Raw genomic sequence first — 22705 nt, 5'->3', positions numbered from 1 at the left:
CACAAAACTCTGATTTAAGCTTGGTGCTTAGAATGAAATATCAGAATGACAGTTCAAATATTGAAACTCTTCATATATTAGGAAGATAATAAATACCACCAACAAATGTATAAATAATACAACCCAGAAAACATTTCTGTATATTTCTTCCTCTTCCCATTCACACCGAACCATTAACTTACTTCCCTGAAGCATTTGAAAGAGTGACCAGAATAGTAAAAATGAAAGTGTAGCACGGTAAGCAAAAAAGAGACAGCTGATTCCTCTGGAAGAAAAAAAGGTGTCAACACTTACCAAAATATGTATCCCAATGTGTGCTCACAAAAGCAAACTTTTACAGGGTTCTTGGCTTTATAAATACTAAAGAAAGGAGGGAAAGCGCATATTAACCACAGTCCCCTCATTAAAAGCAGTTTGGCATAGAAAAGATGAGTTGCTGCTAAAATAGCAGATAAGACCTTTTTGGCTCAACACCCAAAGTCTATCTGACATGAGGGGCGACAGTATGCCACTTAAAATGATGTGCTTCCTGCCTAGGAAATGATATGGATGGCAGTACCTGACTGAGTGTAACAGTAGTATAATGGCAGCCTCTGAAGGCTGCTTTATTTGGTAATTGTTTGGGAATAGGTCTCTATACTAGCTACATAATTTCTCACAGGGATGCTATATCATCTGAGGGTTTCAAGTTGTATTCACCTGGAAAAGGTAATCTACAATGAAGGGAAAAAGTATACAACAGCATGACTATGATGTCTCTACAAGGTGAAAATGCCTGCAGTAAAGAACAGCACACTGATTTAAGAGCTGCTGTCAACACGTGCTTCCCGTAGGCCCCAAGGACTAATACACTCTTGCAAGGAAGCAAATTTGGATCTTAGAGACAGACAAAGCTCCTAGAACTGATTATTCAGTTAAGTCCCTAGGAACTCTTAACACATTTCATATTTTTTCAGTTTGAAAGAATGGTACTACTTATCTAGAAACCTCCTTTTCTCCCAGAAATATTATCCATCAACAAAAATATGACATAAGGAAAAAAAGAATTAGATGTCTTCATATTTACTGTTTCCTTTACAGCATCCTATACACAAATATATGTCTCATATCCAGCAGCCTGTCAGAAAAATTATTACTCAGCCAAACTATTCGTGCTCATCCCAGTGAATGACTCAGTAAAATGTTGCTGAGTCAGGGTCTCAAATTCTACCAATTCTGATGACCAGCTTCACAACACAGTTCATCCCTGGACATTTTGCTTTTAGAAAACTGATCAAAGAAAAATGCACTAAGAGAGATGGACATAAAAATTCAAGTTGTTAAGGTGGGTTTTATCTCTGGTCACAAGTTCTGATATATTGGTAAATTTACAGTTTTCACCATGTCATCTGATATTATCACTAGTAATTTAACATTTGTTTTAATGTTATAAATTGTCCTGTTACTCTTAGCCAATGACTCAGACCAGGCCAGAGCTAGAAAGAGCCTTAAATAAATTGTCACTCTTTTTTTCTTTTTTTTGCGGTACGCAGGCCTCTCACTGTTGTGGCCTCTCCCGTTGCGGAGCACAGGCTCTGGACGCGCAGACTCAGCGGCCATGGCTCACGGGCCCAGCCGCTCCGCAGCATGTGGGATCCTCCCGGACTGGGGCACGAACCCACGTCCCCTGAATCGGCAGGCGGACTCTCAACCACTGCACCACCAGGGAAGCCCAATAAACTGTCACTCTTTAAAACTGACATACATACCTAAATCTACCAATTTCTATAAAAATTCAAAATTCTGAAGCAGATAAACAAAAATGAAAAATTACACACACAAAGTGAGGTAAACCAGACAAAGACAAATATCATATGATATCACTTATATGTGGAGTCTGAAAAAAGGATACAAATGAAATTATTTACAAAACAGAAATAAACCCACAGATATAGAAAACAAACTTATGGTTACCAAAGGGGAAAAGTTGGGGGGGGAGTGATAAATTAGGAATTTGGGATTAACAGAAACATACTACTATATATAAAATAGATAAAGAACAAGGACTTACTGTATAGCACAGGGAACTAACTTCATTTTCTTGTAATAACCTACAATGGAAAAGAATCTGAAAAAGAATATATATATATATTTATATATATATATATATAAAAAACTGAATCACTTTGCTGTACACCTGAAACTAAAATAACATTGTAAATCAACTATATCCCAATTTTAAAAAAACATTAAAAAAAAAACCCTACACATACAAATTGAAGTGAAAGGAAGTTGATGAATCATAGAACACTAGTCTGGATCATGAGAAAGTTGGTGTAGCCCAGCTGATTCAGTAGACCGAGGCAAGCTTGTATTCTATTTCATTTCACCCCACACCCTCTGCTCACTTGAAGCTCCAGACATTGTCCTAGGCCCACAGCTACAAGAGTGAATAACACAAACTCCTTATTCTCAAAGACCTCTCCATTTATTACAGAGGAGATAAAACACAAACCTTTACATAATTCATAATAAGGGTACTAAGAAAGAAGCATCTGAGTAGATAGGGATGGAGAGAGGAAAGAAACCTGACTCTTCCTCCAGATGACCCTGGAATGGTATGAAGATTTAAAGAAGTCTCAAGCACAGAGGAACTTGCACTTCTCATGTCATGTGATAAGTGAAGGTTCTGGCCTCAGAAAATTGATAAGGGGATCAAATGATGTCATTTATTACAACAGATAGATAAATCGTTCATTGTTGACTTAAAACTTGTGAACACTTTAACACTATAACATGATCAGATTGCCTGGGAACAGGATAATCCACCCCAATCTGTCCTCTTCCTACTAGGTGGCCCCTCAAACAGGTGCATCACCACGTGTGGTCACCTTGTAATAAGGTGCCTCCTTTTATGCCACAGTGTACATGGAGGATGTACGTCTATGTGAACTCAGGGAAATGGAGGGTTCTATTGGCCAACCCAAAATGCCACTGAGATTATGATGCTGCAGGCATTAGACTCCTCATGAGATGCTGATTTCTCAGACATCACAGCAGTGATCTCACAGGGTAGAGAGGTTCAATGAAAGCAACTCCTTCCAGCCGAAGTTATTGTCTAAGTTATTTATGCCAAAACTTTCTTTTTGACTCTCCTCGATGAATGGCATTATCTGAACCCATCATTGCTTTCTGTTCCTCCCTATGATTTTACACCAGTCAAAGAAGCCCTTATCAAATCACAAGCAGTAGAGTGTAGCTCAAGAAAACCTTCAGTTCTAGACCTGAATGAAATCCCAAAGGACAATGTCTGTGACCTATAGGATTGTGACTGCTGCCATGAAGCACACTCATCACCCTACACTTCCCTCCCCACCTGCCAATCACTCCCTTCCAAGACAACCCCTGTAGTATTATGATCAATTACATTCCTTAAAAAATGAAACAGGAGGTGGGAGTAAAAGTCACCTGACATACTCAATCAATCAAATTTCATCCTTTCTTTCTCCCCTCCCATTCACACTTGAATGTTATCACATAATACCTATATTTAATGGTGTATGTAATAGTTCCTCTGGTATCTATTACTAAAGTGGAACAATTTTTTCTTTTGACTACAAAAGATTCATGAGGTTATTGTTTTCAAATGAGGTATTATAAGTATCTGAGACCCTTCAGAGACATGGGCTGGCCTGCCTCTCAGAAAGAAGAGAGGAAAACACTAAAACACCCTTAAATCCCCTAATTAAAGTCCCTTTGTTGAGAAATCATGCTTGCTTATGTTCTACACCAGAAATGCCATTTGAATATTCATTTATTTACCAATAAATTTAAATAGCTACTATGTGCCAGGCACTGTCCTAGATGTTTAGGATACATCAGTGAACAAAAATGACCAAGATCTTTGCCATCATAGATCTTACATTCTAGCAGAGTGATACTGGGTTTAGGATAAAAGTGGCATTACAAAGAGAAGAATGGATAAACCTGTCGGTGACCATTTTGCATCCATTTGGAATAAAATAAAATTAGATCTCTAGCTCACACTGGACATGAAAATCAATAACAGGTAGAAATTTTTAGAATAAAATACAAAAAAACATCGGTAGGAACTTAAAGCAGAAAAGAATTTCCTAAACAGGACACAAAGTAAAATCCATGTTGTTATATTTGGCTATATAATAAGTAAAAGCTTCTGGAAACAACAAAAATGAAGCCACAGTTTGGGAGAAGACACACAACCAGGAAAGAATTTGTACCCAGGATTCACAGAGCATTCCAACAAATTGATGGGAAACAAAGATTGAAAGCCTAGTTTTAAAAATGGGTGAAGAATATGAGCAGTGATTCATAGAAGGGAAAATCTGGATAGCCAACAAACTAACGAAAGGTGTTAAACCCCTAAAGTTACAAGGAAAAGGCAAATTAAAATATCAATGAGATACAATTTTATGCCCATTATAGTAGCAAATATTTTAAAGTCAAACAATACCAGGTGTTGATGAAGTAGTATAGCACTAGGACTTCTCATTCACTGCTGAGGAGAGAGGAGTTTGGTACTCATGCATTATAGAGCAACTTGGTAATACCTAGGAAACTTAGCTTGCATGCTTGCACAAGGAGACCTGCATGAGAATGTTCCTCATACTACTATGTGCAAGAGCAGTTCAGAAACAAATTCAATGGCCCATTACAGGGGACTAGATAGATGGCAGCATATTCAACAATGGAAAACTGCAGCTATTAAACTGAATGCACTGGGGCCACATATAATTAACATAGAGAGTCTTCAGAAAGAATGTTGAAAGAAATCAATGAGTTGCAGAAGGAAACACAGTATAATAATACATAGTTTCAAAATCCACAAGTATTTGTTCAACGTTTATGGAGGTTTAGATTTGTACAGAAAGTATTTTAAAAACCATCAACATGAAAGACATTAAATTCATGATGGTAGTTATTTCTGGAGCAGGGGCAGGGGAATAGAGTTAGGGAGGTGGATACTGTACCCTCAACTCTAACTAATTTTTTTTAATATCTCCAGTGAAAATGGCAAAAATCTTATGATTTAATGTGATTGATAGACATGTAAGTGTTCACAACATTAACCTCTACAATTATCTACAAATGTAAACTATTTCATAATAACTGTTGATTTTTAAATAAGAGAAAAAAAATAAAATTAGATGAAATTTGTTCCTTTGTACCTAATTAAGGCAAAAAGGATTTGAGACCATGGGCTCACATTATCTTCTCTGAAAAAAAAAAATTTAAAGAATGGGGCCACGCTCTTGCCATTTTCCGCTTCCCCCCACCCCCCAAAGTGACATATTCACCTGGCTGTCCCTGCAGTGGTTGGTTGCTGGTTGCCAATTGTATGCAAAATCCCTTTGCCATTGCTCCCATAAGTCACACCCTAGGATTGTTTGAAGCTGTGGAGAAGCCAACCTTCAGGAAGAGTCTGGAAGCAGGACAGGAAATACTCAGCCTTGCAATCAATAGGGAATAAACTGACAAAATTCATTGATCAATTTCCACCTTTTAGTATCTTTTTAAATTCCCACCTTTTTGCAATTAAAAAAAAAAAGAATCAAAGTGTGATTTTGTCCAGAGAGAATAGACATCACTAATTTTGGCAGGCCATAGAATAGAAACACAAAGTAATAATATTAAATTATTATTTCCCCAACTTCTTCCTCTCAGGAATGTTTTTAAACCCTATCTTAAAGGTTTTTTTAAAACAATGGTTTAATTTATTCACTTGTAATTTCCATAGCTAATAAATTCATCTGTCATCTTGTTTTAGGCACTTCACACTGCTTCCTTTGTGAAATGACCCCATCCTCACAGAGGCAAAGAATTTAGCACAATCTTATTTCCCACATTATACTGATCTTAGCCAATATAACCTAAGGGTTTAAACATAAATTATTTTATTACACTTTTACATTATAGATCATATATTTCAAAGATGATTTTTAATGCTTAAGGGTTATCTATACAGCTCTATATGTTTAAATTGTATTAATGGATAATATAGCCTTTTTATAGTCAGACTTCCTCACTTTTTTACTTCTTATTTTTGAATTTTGATCAGTAAGAGCTGTGCTTTCCAAACTTTAATGTGCATATCATATCAATCACCTAGGGATCTTGTTAAAATGCAGGTTCTAACTTCTGTAGGTCTGGGGAGGGGCTTGAGACTCTGCATTACTAACAAGCTCCCAGGTGATGCTGATGCACTACCTTTGATTAGCCAAGAGCCCAAGAAAATATTTCCATGTTGTATGAGTAGTACTTTTTCTGTGTCATAGCATATTTGAGAATGTTTTTCTATTGTCTATACATGTGAATAACATCTTCACTAAGAAGAGAATACTTGAAACACAGACATTTCTCACAAATCTCTTTGCTAGATGCTCTACTATCTTCCAGCACTTCACATTTCAGGGAATATTGAGGTTCACCTTATTTGAGCCTCTTGAAATACAGCAACTGTTTTTTTCATGCCAGGAAGCTTGCAAGAGATTTTCAATATCACATAAGTTCAAGCTTTTGCCAAGAAAAAAATCTAGATGTATTTATATTTAATTTGGTTTTAAAAAATTGGAAATTAAGAAGTTTTCCAAGCTTGTGAAAAAAAATTTTCTTCATCCCTGATTATGACATTTGCCCTATATTCTTATATTTATTTATCAAGAATTTTTATTTGCCTTAGATTGGATCATCTCCTTTATTCTCAATACCTATTTATTTTATCAGTTATAGTTGGAGATTTTAATACCCCACTTTCAATAACTGGTAGAACTAGATAGAAAAATAGTAAGGATACAATGACTTGAACACTATCAACCAACTTGATGTAACTGACATTTATACAATGGAATACTTTACAACAATGAAAATGAAAGAACTGTGGCTAAACTTGTCCATATCAATGAATCTTAGAAACAAGTTTGAGGGAGAGGAAGGCATTTTATAAAATAATACCTTCACTATAATACTATTTCTGTAAAAACAAGCAAAAGTTAAATAATATGTTGTTTGAGGGATATGTGTATATATATACATATATCTATACATATATATCTATATACATATAGATAGGTATAGATACAGATAGCTCATGAGAAACAAACAAAAGAGGAATACAACAAAATTCAGTTTACTTCTATTTCTTGGGGAAATGAATACACATACATTTAAAGTTCTTGAATGTTCTACTTCTTAAAATAGATAATAGATCTATTGTTTTTATTTCATTATTATCATAATCGTAATCAAATATTTAAAATTCCAATCACAGAACCAGCTTCTACTGAGGCTCAGAAACAGGTGGAGGGAATGATGGAGTGAGGACCTCTATAAATATGCTCCTACATAAATGTAGTAAAAACCTAGCAAAATTTATGTGAATTAATTCAAGAATTAAAAAATAATAATAATAAATTCAGAACTCTAAAATTTAACCAAAGGTTTTCAACAATCTTGGGAATCTTCATTAAAGAAATAATGCAGAATCTCAGTAAGAACTTTCGGCATTTTCACTTGTCCTACTCCCAACCCCCTTCCCCAGCTCCATGGGAGCCTTGAAGACCAGCAGTCTTTCAACCACCAAGAGCCAACAATAGCCTTACAAAAACAAGAGAAGGAACACTAGGTTTGAAGAGCCTCAAAAAGCTACAGCCCCAGAGCATTGACACTATTTGACCTATTGCACAGCAAGTTGAAAAAGTGCCAAGTTGCAGTATTTTTTTATTATTTGACCTAATTAGCAGTTCATTCCAAAGAAAAAGGTCTATCCTGATAGTGTCTGTCAAAAACAATCAGTGACAACTGTTTGCCATCACAGCTTCCTGAGGCTCTGATACCACTTTGGGCAACCAAGAGCCTGGCCAAAATTTTACAAAGAAGGTCTTGGGAATGAGATGTCCAGAGGGCAGGCACAAAAAAGTTCTGATATATTTCTGAGGATTTAGAGGAACCAAGTCATGTGCAGGACTATGCACAAGCCCAGGAAAGACCTCTTCATGCACCTATCTCTTGCCTCTGTCTGACCTTGAGGCCTCTGTAAGCAGAAAATGAAGGCTAGGGTGAGAGTTGTAAGTTGAATAAGGCTGATGGTGTGGTCCAACACACATAAAACACCTCAGCAAAGGGTGGAAGACTTATTGCTCTAAGCCATTTAAGGAAATATCTAACCAATCATTACCTGATTACTAAGTTAACCAAGCAAACACTTCAGCCCTTGCATAAAACAGGGAGTACATACTTTACAGAATTAGTCTAAGAAAGTCACTGAACAAACATATAAGCAACAACAACAAAAAAATACAAACAGCAAGGACCAGAGAGCAGACAGCAGAAGCAAGAAGAACTACAATCCTGCAGCCTGTGGGACAAAAAATAAATTCACAGAAAGATAGACAAGATGCAAAGGCAGAGGGCTATGTACCAGATGAAGGAACAAGATAAAATCCCAGAAAAACAACTAAATGAAGTGGAGATAGGCAACCTTCCAGAAAAAGAATTCAGAATAATGATAGTGAACATGATCCAGGACCTCGGAAAAAGAATGGAGGCAAAGATCGAGAAGATGCAAGAAATGTTTAACAAAGACCTAGAAGAATCAAAGAACAAACAAACAGATGAACAATACAATAACTGAAATGAAAACTACACTAGAAGGAATCAATAGCAGAATAACTGAGGCAGAAGAATGGATAAGTAACCTGGAAGACAGAATGGTGGAATTCACTGCTGAGGAACACAATAAAGAAAAAAGAATGAAAAGAAATGAAGACAGCCTAAGAGACCTCTGAGACAACATTAAACATAACAACATTCACATTATAGGAGTCCCAGAAGGAGAAGAGAGAAAGAAAGGACTCAAGAAAATATTTGAAGAGATTATAGTTGAAAACTTCCCTAACATGGGAAAGGAAATAGCCACCCAAGTGCAGAATCCCATACAGGATAAACACAAGGAGAAACAGGCTGAGACACATTGTAATCAAACTGGCAAAAATTAAAGACAAAGAAAAATTATTGAAAACAGCAAGGGAAAAACAACAAATAACATACAAGGGATGTATCAAGGGATATCCTTATCCATAAGGATAACAGCTGATTTCTCAGCTGTACAGCAGAAACTGTACAAGCCAGAAGGGAGTGGAAGGACATATTTAAAGTGATGAAAGGGAAGAACCTACAACCAAGATTACTCTACCCAGCAAGGATCTCATTCAGATTCGATGGTGAAATCAAAAGCTTTACAGACAAGCAAAAGCTAAGAGAATTCAGCACCACCAAACCACCTCTACAACAAATGTTAAAGGAACTTCTCTAAGTGGGAAACACAAGAGAAGAAAAGGACCTACAAAAACAAACCCAAAACAAATAATAAAATGGTAATAGGAACATACATATTGATAATTACCTTAAACGTGAATGGATTAAATGCTCCAACCAAAAGACACAGGTTTGCTGAATGGATACAAAAACAAGATCCATATATATGCTGTCTACAAGAGACCCACTTCAGACCTAGGGACACATACAGACTGAAAGTGAGGGGATGGAAAAAGGCATTCCATGCAAATGGAAATCAAAAGAAAGCTGGAGTAGCAATACTCATCAGATAAAATAGACTTTAAATAAAGAATGTTACAAGAGACCAAGAAGGACACTACATAATGATCAAGGAATCAATCTAAGAAGAAGATATAACAATTATAAATATATATGCTCCCAACATATGAGCACCTCAATACATAAGGTAACTGTTAAGAGCCGTAAAAGAGGAAATCGACAGTAACACCATAATAGTGGCGGACTTTAACACCTCACTTACACCAATGGACAGATCATCCAAACAGAAAATTACTAAGGAAACACAGCTTTAAATGACACAATAGACCAGATAGATTTAATTGGTATTTATAGGACGTTCCATCTAAAAACAGTAGACTACACTTTCTTCTCAAGTGCACATGGAACATTCTCCAGGATAGATCACATTTTGGGTCACAAATCAAGCCTCAGTAAATTTAAGAAAATTGAAATCATATCAAGCATCTTTTCTGACCACAACACTATGAGATTAGAAATCAATTACAGGGAAAAAAACATAAAAAACACAATTACATGGAGGCTAAACAATATGTTCCTAAATAACCAAGAGATCACTGAAGAAACCAAAAAGGAAATCAAAAAATACCTAGAGACAAATTACAATGAAAACATGATGATCCAATACCAATGGGATGCAGTAAAAGAAGTTCTAAGAGGGAAATTTACAGCAATACAAGCCTACCTCAAGAAACAAGAAAAATCTCAAATAAACAATCTAACCTCAAACCTAAAGGAACTAGAGAAAGAAGAACAAACAAAACCCAGAGTTAGTAGAAAGAAAGAAATCATAAAGATCAGAGTGGAAATAAATGAAATAGAAACAAAGAAAACAATAGCAAAGATCAATAAAACTAAAGGCTGGTTCCTTGAGAAGATAAAAAAACTTGATAAACCTTAACCAGACTCATCAAGAAAAAGAGGGAGAAGACTGAAATCAATAAAATTAGAAATGAAAAAGGAAAAGTTACAACAGACACTGCAGAAATACAAAGCATCATAAGAGACTACTATAAGCAATTCTATGCCAATAAAATGGACAACCTGGAAGAAATGGACAAATTCATAGAAAGGTATAACCTTCTAAGACTGAACCAGGAAGAAATAGAAAATATGAACAGACCAATCGCAAGTAATTAAATTGAAACTGTGATTAAAAATCTTCCAACAAACAAAAGTCCAGGACCAGATGGCTTCCAGGTGAATTCTATCAAACATTTAGAGAAGAGCTAACACCCATCCTTCTCAAACTCTTCCAAAAATTGCAGAGGAAGGAACATTCCCAAACTCATTCTACAGGGCCACCATCACCCTGATACCTAAACCAGACAAAGATACTACAAAAAAAGAAAATTACAGACTAATATCACTGATGAATATAGATGCAAAAATCCTCAACAAGATACTAGCAAACAGAATCCAACAACATATTAAAAGGATCATACACCATGATCAAGTGAGATTTATCCCAGGGATGCAAGGATTCTTCAATATACACAAATCAATCAATGTGATACACCATATTAACAAACTGAAGAATAAAAACCATATGACCATCTCAATAGATGCAGAAAAAGCTTTTGGCAAAATTCAACACCCATTTATGATAAAAAACTCTCCAGATAGTGGGCATAGAGGGAACCTACCTCAACATAATACAGGCCATATACAACAAACTCACAGCAAACATCATTCTCAATGGTGAAAAACAGAAAGCATTTCCTCTAAGATCAGGAACAAGACAAGGATGTCCACTCTCACCGCTATTATTCAACATAGTTTTGGAAGTCCTAGCCACATTAATCTGAGAAGAAAAAGAAATAAAAGGAATCCAAATCAGAAAAGAAGAAGTAAAACTGTCACTGTTTGCAGATGACATGATACTATACATAGAGAATCCTAAAGATGCCACCAAAAAACTACTAGAGCTAATCAATGAATTTGGTAAAGTTGCAGGATACAAAATTAATGCACAGAAATCTCTTGCATTCCTGTACACTAACGATGAAAAACTGAAAGAGAATTTAAGGAAACACTCCCATTTACCATTGCAACAAAAAGAATAAAATACGTAGGAATAAACCTACCTAGGGAGACAAAAGACCTGTATGTAGAAAACTATAAGACACGGAAGAACGAAATTAAAGATGATACAAACAGATGGAAAGATATACCATGTTCTTGGATTGGATGAATCAATATTGTGAAAATGACTATACTACCCAAAGCAATCTACAAATTGAATGTAATCCCTATCAAATTACCAATGGCATTTTTTAGAGAACTAGAACAAAAAAATCTTAAAATTTTTTTGGAGACATAAAAGACCCCGAATAGCCAAGGCAGTTTTAAGGAAAAAAACAGAGCTGGAGGAATCAGACTCCCTGACTTCAGACTATACTACAAAGCTACAGTAATCAAGACAATATGGTACTGGCACAAAAACAGAGATATAGATTAATGGAACAGGATAGAAATCCCAGAGATAAACCCACACACCTATGGTCAACTAATCTATGACAAAGGAAGCAAGGATATACAGTGGATAAAAGGCAGTCTCTTCAATAAGTGGTGCTGGGAAAACTGGACAACTACATGTAAAAGAATGAAATTAGAACACTTCCTAATACCATACACAAAAATAAACTCAAAAAGGATTAGAGACCTAAATGTAAGACCGGACACTATAAAACTCTTAGAGGAAAACTTAGGAAGAATACTCTTTGACATAGATCACAGCAAGATCTTTTTTGATCCACCTCCTAGAGTAATGGAAATAAAACCAAAAATAAACAAATGAGACCTTCTGAAACTTAAAAGCTTTTGCAAAGCAAAGGAAACTACAAACAAGATGAAAAGACAACCCTCCGAATGGGAGAAAATATTTACAAACAAATCAATGGAGAAAGGATTAATCTCCAAAATATATAAACAGCTCATGCAGCTCAATATTACAAAAACAAACAACCCAATCCAAAAATGCGCAGAAGACCTAAATAGACATTTCTCCAAAGAAGACATACAGATGGCCAACAAACACATGAAAAGCTGCTCAGCATCACTAATTATTAGAGAAATGCAAATCAATACTACAATGAGGTATCACCTCACACCAGTTAGAATGTACATCATCAGAAAATCTACAAACAACAAATACTGGAGAGGGTGTGGAGAAAAGGAACCCTCTTGCACTATTGGTGGGAATGTAAATTGATATAGTCACTGTGGAGAACAGTATGGAGGTTACTTAAAAAACTAAAAATAAAGTTACCATATGACCCAGCAATCCCACTACTGGACATATACCCAGAGAAAACCATAATTCAAAAAGACACATGCACCCCAATGTTCATTGCAGCACTATTTACAACAGCCAGGTCATGGAAGCAACCTAAATTGCCATCGACAGATGAATGGATAAAGAAGATGTGGTACATAATACAATGGAATATTAATCAGCCAGAAAAGAACAAAATTGGGTCATTTGTAGAGACGTGGATGAATCTAGAGACTGTCATACAGAGTGAAGTCAGAAAGAGAAAAACAAGTATCGTACCCTAACGCATATATGTGGAACCTAGAAAAATGGTACAGATGAACTGGTTTGCAGGGCAGAAATTGAGACACAGATGTAGAGAACAAACGTATGGACACCGAGGGGGGAAACCAGCATCAGGTGGTGGTGGTGCTATGATGAATTGGGAGATTGGGATTGACATATATACAGTAATATGTATAAAATGGGTAACTATTAAGAACCTACTGTATAAAAAAATAAATAAAATAAAATTCAAAAAACCCCCAAACAAACAGCAAGAAAAACCCTTGGGGTGGCAGTGGGTGGGAATGGGGATCTGATTTCCAGAGTTACCACATTATGTTATCTAAAATATCCAGTTTTTAACAACAAGGACAACAACAAAAATAGTAAGGCTTGCAGAGAAGCAGAAAAGTATGGCCTGTACACAAGAAAAATAGCGGTCATCAGAAATTTATCTGAAGGGCACCAAATGTTGCACTTATTTTATGAAACCTTTTATTATTAATTATTATTATAAGTAGGTCAAAAAATTTTAATCCCTGTATAAAGAATGATCAAGAAAATAAGAATACAAACCAAAGACTAGGAGAAAATATTTACAAAAGATATATCTGATAAGGGAAATATATATCTGATAAAGGAATATATGCAAAATATACAAAGAACATTTAAAACTCAACAATGAGAAAATGAACATTCCAATTGCGATCAACAGCTGATTTCTACCAGAAATCAGGGAGACCTCAAGACAGTGGATTGACATAAATAACATGCTAATAAAAAGATTTTAACCAAGAATTCTATATCCCGAAAAACTATCCTTCAAAAATGAAGGAGAAATAAGACATTCCCAAATAAACAAAAACTGAAAGAATTCATCACTAACAGACCTGCCCTATAAGGAATACTAAAGGGATTCATTCAAGTTAAATAAAAAAACACAGGAGAGTACTTGAATCCACAAGAAGAAATTAAAAAACCCTGATAAAGATAATTATATAGATAAATAGAAGAAGTACAACTGTATTTTTTGGTAACACTTTGCCTATCTGATTTATAAGAAAACCTCATAAAGTAATAATTATGAAACCATGTTGAAGTACTTACAATATGCTGAAGATGTAATTTGTTCACCAGTAATCACACAAAGGAGTAGGGAGAGAGTGAAATTATGCTACAGCAAAGTTTTGTGTTCTACTAAAATTAAGTTGGTACTAAGGTAAACTAGATTGTTTTCAGTTAGGTTATTAATTTTAATCCTAGGACAACCACTTAAAAATGCAAAAGATATATTAAAAGAAACAGCAAGGTCAGAAATTGTAGAAGGGATTTAAAAAATAGTCTCTATATGCAACACACTTTAGACTTAAAGACACAAAAAGTTGAAAGTAAAGTGGTGGGAAATAATGCCATGCAAACAGAAACCAAGAGAGAACTAGAGTGGCTATACTAATATCAGACAAAATATAGTTTAAGACAAAATTGTTAACAAAGAACAACATTTATACTGATAAAATGGTCAATCCATCATTAAAATGTAACAATAATAAATACACATGCACCTTACAAAAGAAACTCAAACTATATGAAGCAAAACTGACAGAAATGAAAGGACAGACAGTTCAAGAATAATAGTTGAAGACTTCATACCCCACTTTCAATAATAGAAAGAACAACTGATCAGAATATCAACAAGGCTATTAAATAGTTGAAAAACACTATAAGCCAATTAGACCTAACAGACATCTCTAGAACACTTCACCCAACAACAGCAGAATACACATTCTTCTCAAGTACCTGTGGAACATTCTCTAAGATAGATAATGTGCTAGGTCATAAAACAAGTTTAAATAAATTTTAAAGGATTGAAATTATACAAAGTAGATTTCCTGATCAAAATGGAATTAAATATAAATCAACAGCAGAACAAAATTGGGAGAATTCACAAATATATTGAAACAACATACTCCTAAATAACAAATGTATTAAAGAAGAAATCACAATAGAAATTAGAAAATGTTTTGAGATGAGTTAAAACAAAACTATAATGTACAAAAACTTACAGGATATAGGCAAAACAGTTCTTAGAGGTAAATTTATAACTGTAAATTCCTATATTGAAGAAAAATAACTACGTTAATATTTATGAAACATTAATCCTTGGGTTGCTCTTAGTTTTTACTTTCTCCTTGGGTTTCCCAACACCCATTCCTCAAGGTAACCAGGCCATTCTGAATTCATCACCTTATCCCTATGAAATCATTTCATTATCACAACAACCCTAAGCTAGAAGTACTATTATTAGTTCCAATTAATGAGTTACGGAACTAAATCACAGGGAAGTTAGGTAATTTGCCCAAGGTCACAGAACTTATAACTAAGAGATGGGGAATGAAACTTCAAAGTCTGGCATCCAGAGATAGGCTGAGGTCAGAGAAAGGACTCAATTCTTGGCTACTGAGTTTCAAAATGAATATTTAAACTTCATGGTATATACCAGGACTTGGGAAATATCAGCCCATGGTCTGTTTTTGTATGACCTATGAGTTGAGAATGATTCTTAAATTTTTAAATGTTATAAAAATTTGTAGAAGAATATTTCATAACACATGAAAACTATATGAAACTATTTTCAGTTCTTTGCATTTTGTCAGAATAGAAGCTGAATATACTCACTTGTCATACCATACAGCAGTTCCATGGCTTAGCAAGATAAAATTTTATTGCTGTTTTTTGAGCTCAAGGCAAAGATAGAAATTTTTCTGAATGAGACGAATTGCCTTCAACTATGATTATCCAACACTGAATGGCTTTTGAAATTAGTTTTGCTGAAGACTCAATAATGTTTCTAGACTTTAAAGCTTTCCTTCAGATTTCTAGCTCTGGCAGTGACAATGCAGATGGTACTGGACTAAACCTCCTGCTTAACATTGTTATGAAAGCTGGACAACATACTTTACAAATGGTTGAAGGCATATAGAGAAGCCAATGCAAGCAGTATATAAGAGGCTTTGTGTTTCTTCAGAAAAGGGAAACAGAGGAAATGAACTTTACAATCACCTTGGCTTTTTTTCCCTAAGAGTATTTCCCAATTTACAGAGCTCAGGAATGAAGCAAACCCAAACAAAAACAGTGGTCCTGCTGGTCTGGCAAGGCAGAGGTCCAAGTCTGGGCAGCCAAAGAGGCTAAAATGTAAGGGGCAAAGTCTCAGAGAGCAAGGAACCACAGTTCTTCTAAAGATTTGCCAACAAATTCCTTTTTGGTAGTCAGCTGACAGTAAGGCTCTATGTGCACAGGATTGTAGTACACACACAAAAACAAACCCACAAACAAAGACAGCAGCTAGGAGGCTAGAAAGCTAAGCATAGAAGTGAGCAGCCTCCTGGTGCTAGGGAGACAGGGGTTGGAGTTGAAGGTCCTAGCCAAGTGAGAAGGGCTCGAATTTCTGCATATTTGGAGAGCTGCACTCAAGGTCTAAGGACTAACCTTAGGATTAAGGGAAACAACTTGAGCCCTAACAAACAGCCATTTCTAAGATCAAAATGATTTGCTATACTCATCTCTCTGCCAAGAATATTAACCCTCTGTGGTCCATTTTTTAGCCCATGGTCTATTAACAATTGTGTGCAGGTAAATGTTTCACAGCTGGCTCTCCAAGTCCTGATTTATAGCATTTGCTTGTTTACATTGTGAACTTACTCCAACCATGGCCAATTTCAAGCTACCAGTGTGATATCACTGAACATAGATCTGTAAAGAGATGTGCTCGATTGACTCTCACCAGCTGGTGTAAGCCAGCCCCAGCACACTCCAGGAATCATGAAGCCCAAACCCTACCCTTTACACCTTCAAACTCAATAGAAAGGAAAGAATGACTTTAAAAACTCCAATACATGTCATAATTTAGCATTTGTTTTAGTATTTGAAAATGTTGAATTTATTTGAATAATTACCTGTTTTAAGAGATTTTCTTTTCTATTAAGGTAAGACTTATAAGACAATATTATTCCTGAACATAATTTCTCTTTTGGGCTACAGCATGAGTCTCTCTCATTCAAAGACAAACAAAAGAAGTGGCTTGGACACCAATGAATAATTTTCCCATTGATATGCCTTAAACAGATGTTGATTAAACATTGTTCGATTCAACAAATATTTATGGAGTGTGTACTCTATTTAAGGCACTCTGCAATGTAATGAAGGGTTTCTCCTGCCTTCAATTATTCTTAACAAAACAAATATTCAACAGCCTAAAAGAAAACTTATTGTAAGGGAGTATTTCTCAAGATTGAAGTGGGGTGGGGAGGGAAACACCCAAAGCAAAGAGCAGGAATATAACAGCACACATGATGAGACTGAAAGATTAGAAAATGAAAATACTATGATTCCAAGTCTCCATTACGTGTCCTTTTAGTGGTGTGGGAACTCAGTTGAAGTCATCCCCCCCCAATAACCCATGATGGAAAGGCACAAATTTCCATTCTGAGTTCATAAATTTGGGGTCTTATCACCTTTTTTGTGGCTCTCCTTCTCTGTCAAGAGTGAGCCAAGTTCTTCTGGGCTGTTCCCATATGTCTAAATCACCTGTTTTCTAGCACTTAGGAAAAGCATTTTTTCTTCCTAAAACCCTGGTCTGTTAATGAATTTACTCCACAACATAGTATCTCTTTGAGGAGGAAAAAACATATTTGATTCTCTAGAGGTGATGGTTTGACTTACACTGTACATTCTAATATTGCATTATCTAGCCTACTGAAATGCAGTATTATGCTTGCCTTGGCTTATTTGATCCCACTTGTGCCCCCTTCTGCTTAGCTTTGTTAAGCTTAGTTTATCTGACCTAGTCATGTGGGAAGGTATATTAGTTTCCTACTGTTGCTGTAACAAACTACCACAAATTTAGTGACTTAAACAATACAAGTTTATTATCTTGCAGTTCTGGACATCAGAAGTCTGATTTGGTCTCACTGGGCTAAGATTGAGGTGTCAGCATAGCTGAATTCTTTCTGAATGCTCTAAGGGAGGATAGTTGCTTATTTTTCCAGCTTCTAGAGGGTGTCTGCATTATTTGGGTTCTCCATGTTCAAAGCCATCAAAGACCAGTCAAGTCTTTCTCACCTCATCTCTCTCTAACAATGATTCCCTTGGCTCCCTCTCTCACATATAAGGACCCCTGTGATTACACTGGCCCCATCAGGATAAACCAAGATAATCTCCCCATCTCAGAGTCATTTTGTCAGCAGTCTTAATTCTATCTGCACCTTAATCCCCCCTTGTTATGTGACATAACATATTCCCAAATATAAGGGATTAAGACATGTACATTTTGGGAGGGCCATTATTCTGCCTACTGCAGAAGAGGAGGGAGTAACAGAGAAAGGTCAAAGAGTATGCATAACATTTTTACAAGTCCACTTGTTCTCAAAAAAAGCACTGGCACATTGTAATTCTAAAACTAAAATACATAAGTTATAATGATCAATCCCTCTGTCCCGAGTATGTGTGGTTGAAGCCCAAAATTGAAGCATGAAAGCCACTCATTTCACAGTTTAAAAACTGAGGCCCAAAGAGGTGATATAATTCACCTACATTTTCACAGTAGGCAAACCAAAGACAGACTTAGAAACCAGGTCACTTGACTCCCAATTCACGACACTTTTCCTACACAAGGCTACATGCCAGTGACTGAAGGTCCTTGATAACTTTCTTATTGTCAGCATTAGGGAGAAGTTAATTGTAGAACTCATCACTCTAGGAAATGAAAATGAACCCAATCTCTCTGGTGATGAAAACCCATCATACTACCATCTGAATGCTAGTGTAAGTGTGGATACAATTTATTGCTGCAAGGAGACCAAGTGGACCATAACTTAGCTCCCAATGTTCCTCTGGCAGACAATGGTGATTGGCTGACTCCACAGTTATTTCAAATCTTCTCACAAGAGGGAGATTAAAACATATAAATACTCATTTTTTTCCCTAGCATCCAATGAGAAACAAGAACTCTGCCAAAGAGACAAAAGGTTTTCTGAGAAAGATTTTGCCTTCATGATAAGTGGACAGTAAGACCTAGGTTGTATCTTCCTTTTTATTCCTACCTGGGGAACAAGAACTTTTTTGTTTGCTGCTCTATCTCAATAAGAACAGTGCCTGTTTTCACAGAACTAGAACAAATAATCTAAAATTTATATGGAATCATAAAAGACCCAGAATTGCCAAAGCAATCCTGAGGAAAAAGAACAAAGCAGGAGACACAACCCTCCCTGACTTCAGACTATATTACAAAGCTACAGTAATCAAAACAGCATGGTATTGGCAAAAAAAAAAAAAAACCAGACATATAAATCAATGGGACAGAATAGAAAGCCCAGAAATAAACCCACACACCTACAGTCAATTAATCTTCAGCAAAGGAGGCAAGAATATAATATGGGAGAAAGACAGTCTCTTCAGCAAGTGGTGCTGGGAAAAGTGGACAGCCACATGTAAATCAATGAAGTTAGAACACTCCCTTACACCATATACAAAAATAAACTCAAAATGGCTTAAAGACGTAAATATAAGACAAGACACCATAAAACTCCTAGAAGAGAGCAGAGGCAAAACATTCTCTAACATAAGTTGTACCAATGTCTTCTTAGGTCAATCTCCCAATAAACAAAAATAATAACAAAATAAATAAAAACAAATAAAAACAAAAATAAAAACAAAAATAAACAAATGGGACATCAAACTTACAAGCTTTTGCACAGCAAAGGAAACCTTAAACAAAATGAGAAGACAACTTACAGAAGGGAAAAAATATTTGCAAATGATGCGACTGACAAGGGCTTAATTTCCAAAATATACAAACAGCTCATACAACACAACAAAAGAAAAACAAACAACCCAATTGAAAAATGGGCAGAAGACCTAAATAGACATTTTTTCAAAGAAGATGTATATATGGCCAGTAGGCACATGAAAAGATGCTCAAAATCACTAATTATTAGAGAAATGCAAATCAAAACTACCATGAGTTACCACCTCACACTGGTCAGAATGGCTATAATTAAAAAGTCTACAAATAACAAATGCTGGAGGGGGTGTGGAGAAAAGGGAACCCTCCTATACTGTTGGTGGGAATGTAAGTTGGTTCAGGCACTATGGAAAACAGTATGGAGTTTCCTCAGAAAACTAAAAATAGAGTTACCATAAGATCCAGCAATCCCACTCCTGGGCATATATCTGGACAAAATTATAATTCAAAAAGATACATGCACCCCTATGTTCATAGCAGCACTATTCACAATAACCAAGACATGGAAACAACCTAAATGTTCATCAACAGATGAATGAAAAAAGCAGATGTGGTACCTATATACAATGGAATATTACTCAGCCATACAAAAGAACGAAATAATGCCATTTGCAGCAATGTGGATGGACTTGGAGATTGTCATACTGAGTGAAGTAAGTCAGACACAAATACCATATGATATCACCTATATGTGGAATCTAAAATATGACACAAATGAACCTATCTACAAAACAGAAACAGACTCACAGACATAGAGAACAAACTGGTGGTTGCCAGAGGGTGGGGGTGGGGGGCTGGTGAGGAATGGACTGTTGAGTTTGGGGTTAGTAGATGCAAACTATTACACATAGAATGGATGGACAACAAGGTCCTATTCTATAGCACAGGGAGCTATATTCAATGTCCTGGGATAAACCATAATGGAAAAGAATACAAAAAGAATATATATATATATAATATATATATATGTATATGTATGTATACATGTATGTATAACTGAGTCACTCTGCTGTAGAGAAAAAATTAACATGATGTTGTAAATCAACTATATTTCAATAAAAAATAAAGTAAAAATAAATAAATAAAAAATTAAAAAACAAAAAAAGGACAGTACCTGCAATATACATAAATATTTATTGAATAAATAAATATTGTTGAATGATGCCAGGAGTTACAACAGCCACTTCAAACTTAAAGGTAAAATCAGGAGAATTCCAGAGACATCATCCTTGATATCATTGTGTCACTGAATTAATACCAACAGCTTCCTCCCTCCAGACTCATTATGTGACAAAATTTAACTCTAGTTGGTATTTACTATGTGTCAGGTTTTCTTTTATTTGCAGCCAAAAGCATTACTTACCTATAGAGTTGCTTTGTACACTACGACTTTGTAAATCAGACATACAAAAAGCCCCCTCTCATATGGGAAAAATTTATAGGGTGGTGGTAATATTTAATACCTTGATAGGAGTGGTAATGTTCAGTATCTTGGTAGAGGTTCAAGCAAGCATTCTTCAAAACTCAGTAAATGTACACATTTGTTTGTGCATTTAATTATATCTAAATTTTAACTAAAAGAATAAAAGAACAAATATTTAACTCTAGTTAATGATTGATATGCATGCTTTTCTTAAGGAAGAATACTGATATCTGAAGTTTACTTTGAAATGCAAAATATAAGATATGGATTGCAGAAGGATTGATAGATACATGATAAAGCAAGTATAGTAGAATTTTTGAGGTGGGGAGGGTGACACATGGCAGTCATCCTCAAATATTTTCCAACTTTTCTGTAAATTTTCTGTAAAATAGAAAATGTTTATAGTAGTCCCATCTTATAAATATATATGCCAGACCTGGAGGAAATGATGGCTTTGAAATTTTTATTTATGTTAGAAAGAGTAGCTCTGTAGGAGAAATGGCTGGAAGACATCTCCTTAAAGTGTGTAGCAATCATAGTACTAATCCACATATAATGAAATTCTCAGTAGCACTTTCTTTTGAACTTGGCAAAATTAATAGTAAATTTCCTTGAAAGAATGAACAGACAGTAACAGTGAAGAATTAAGAAAAAATGAGTAATAAGGAGGAATTTATTCAATTGCATAGTAAAACAAAGTAGGAGGGTAATAAGAAAGCATTTTCCCTGATTGAAATGTAATAACTCCATTTCTGGAATTATAGTATATATGACACATTTTTTAAAACCTCCTGGAAATACTGGATTAAATATAACTAACGTTCTTTTGCAGGGATAGTTGAGATGTGAAAAAAGTAAGGGAAGTCTCCAGAGGTCAAAACCCCAGACATGAACTAAGAATCATTTGCCAACCACCCCCCGTCTGACATAGCAGAACATACTTGACTACGATAAAGTGTGAGAAAAGAGACGGCAAAAAGAGGACTTATAAAAACAAATAATTTCATTATGTAAGTACTATACCAAACCTTTGAAAAACAAGGACAGCTTTATGGGCAAGTGTACAGATGATTATCTAAATAAGTAATCTCCAAAATATTTGACATTATAGTTTGATCAGGAAAAAAACAACTGTTGATCATGACATCTGTATTTGTCAGGGTTCTCCAAGGAAACAGAACAAACAGGATATATACAGGTATATAGAAAGAGATTTATTATGAGGGATTGGCTTATGCAACTATGGAGGCTGAGAAATGATACAACCTGCCATCTACAAGCTGGAGGCCCAGGAAAGCCAGGAGTGTAACTCCAGCCCAAACCCTAAGGCCTG

The 22705-nt window shown here is 35.5% G+C and overlaps 1 long non-coding RNA gene across 1 annotated transcript in view; it reads right to left on the bottom strand.

Moving 5' to 3' along the window:
• Positions 1-22705, bottom strand: part of LOC307184820 — a 40523-nt gene that overhangs the window by 840 nt on the left and 16978 nt on the right. The window contains exons 2-3 of the long non-coding RNA XR_013827834.1: positions 2051-2090; positions 295-360 (exon numbers count right to left, since the gene is read on the bottom strand). This is a non-coding gene — a long non-coding RNA (uncharacterized lncRNA). The remainder of the gene's footprint in view (positions 1-294; positions 361-2050; positions 2091-22705) is intronic.

This window comes from Stenella coeruleoalba, assembly GCF_951394435.1.
Source record: "Stenella coeruleoalba genome assembly, chromosome: 3".
Lineage (NCBI taxonomy): Eukaryota > Metazoa > Chordata > Mammalia > Artiodactyla > Delphinidae > Stenella > Stenella coeruleoalba.
This window is presented reverse-complemented; position numbering and strand designations above follow the sequence as displayed.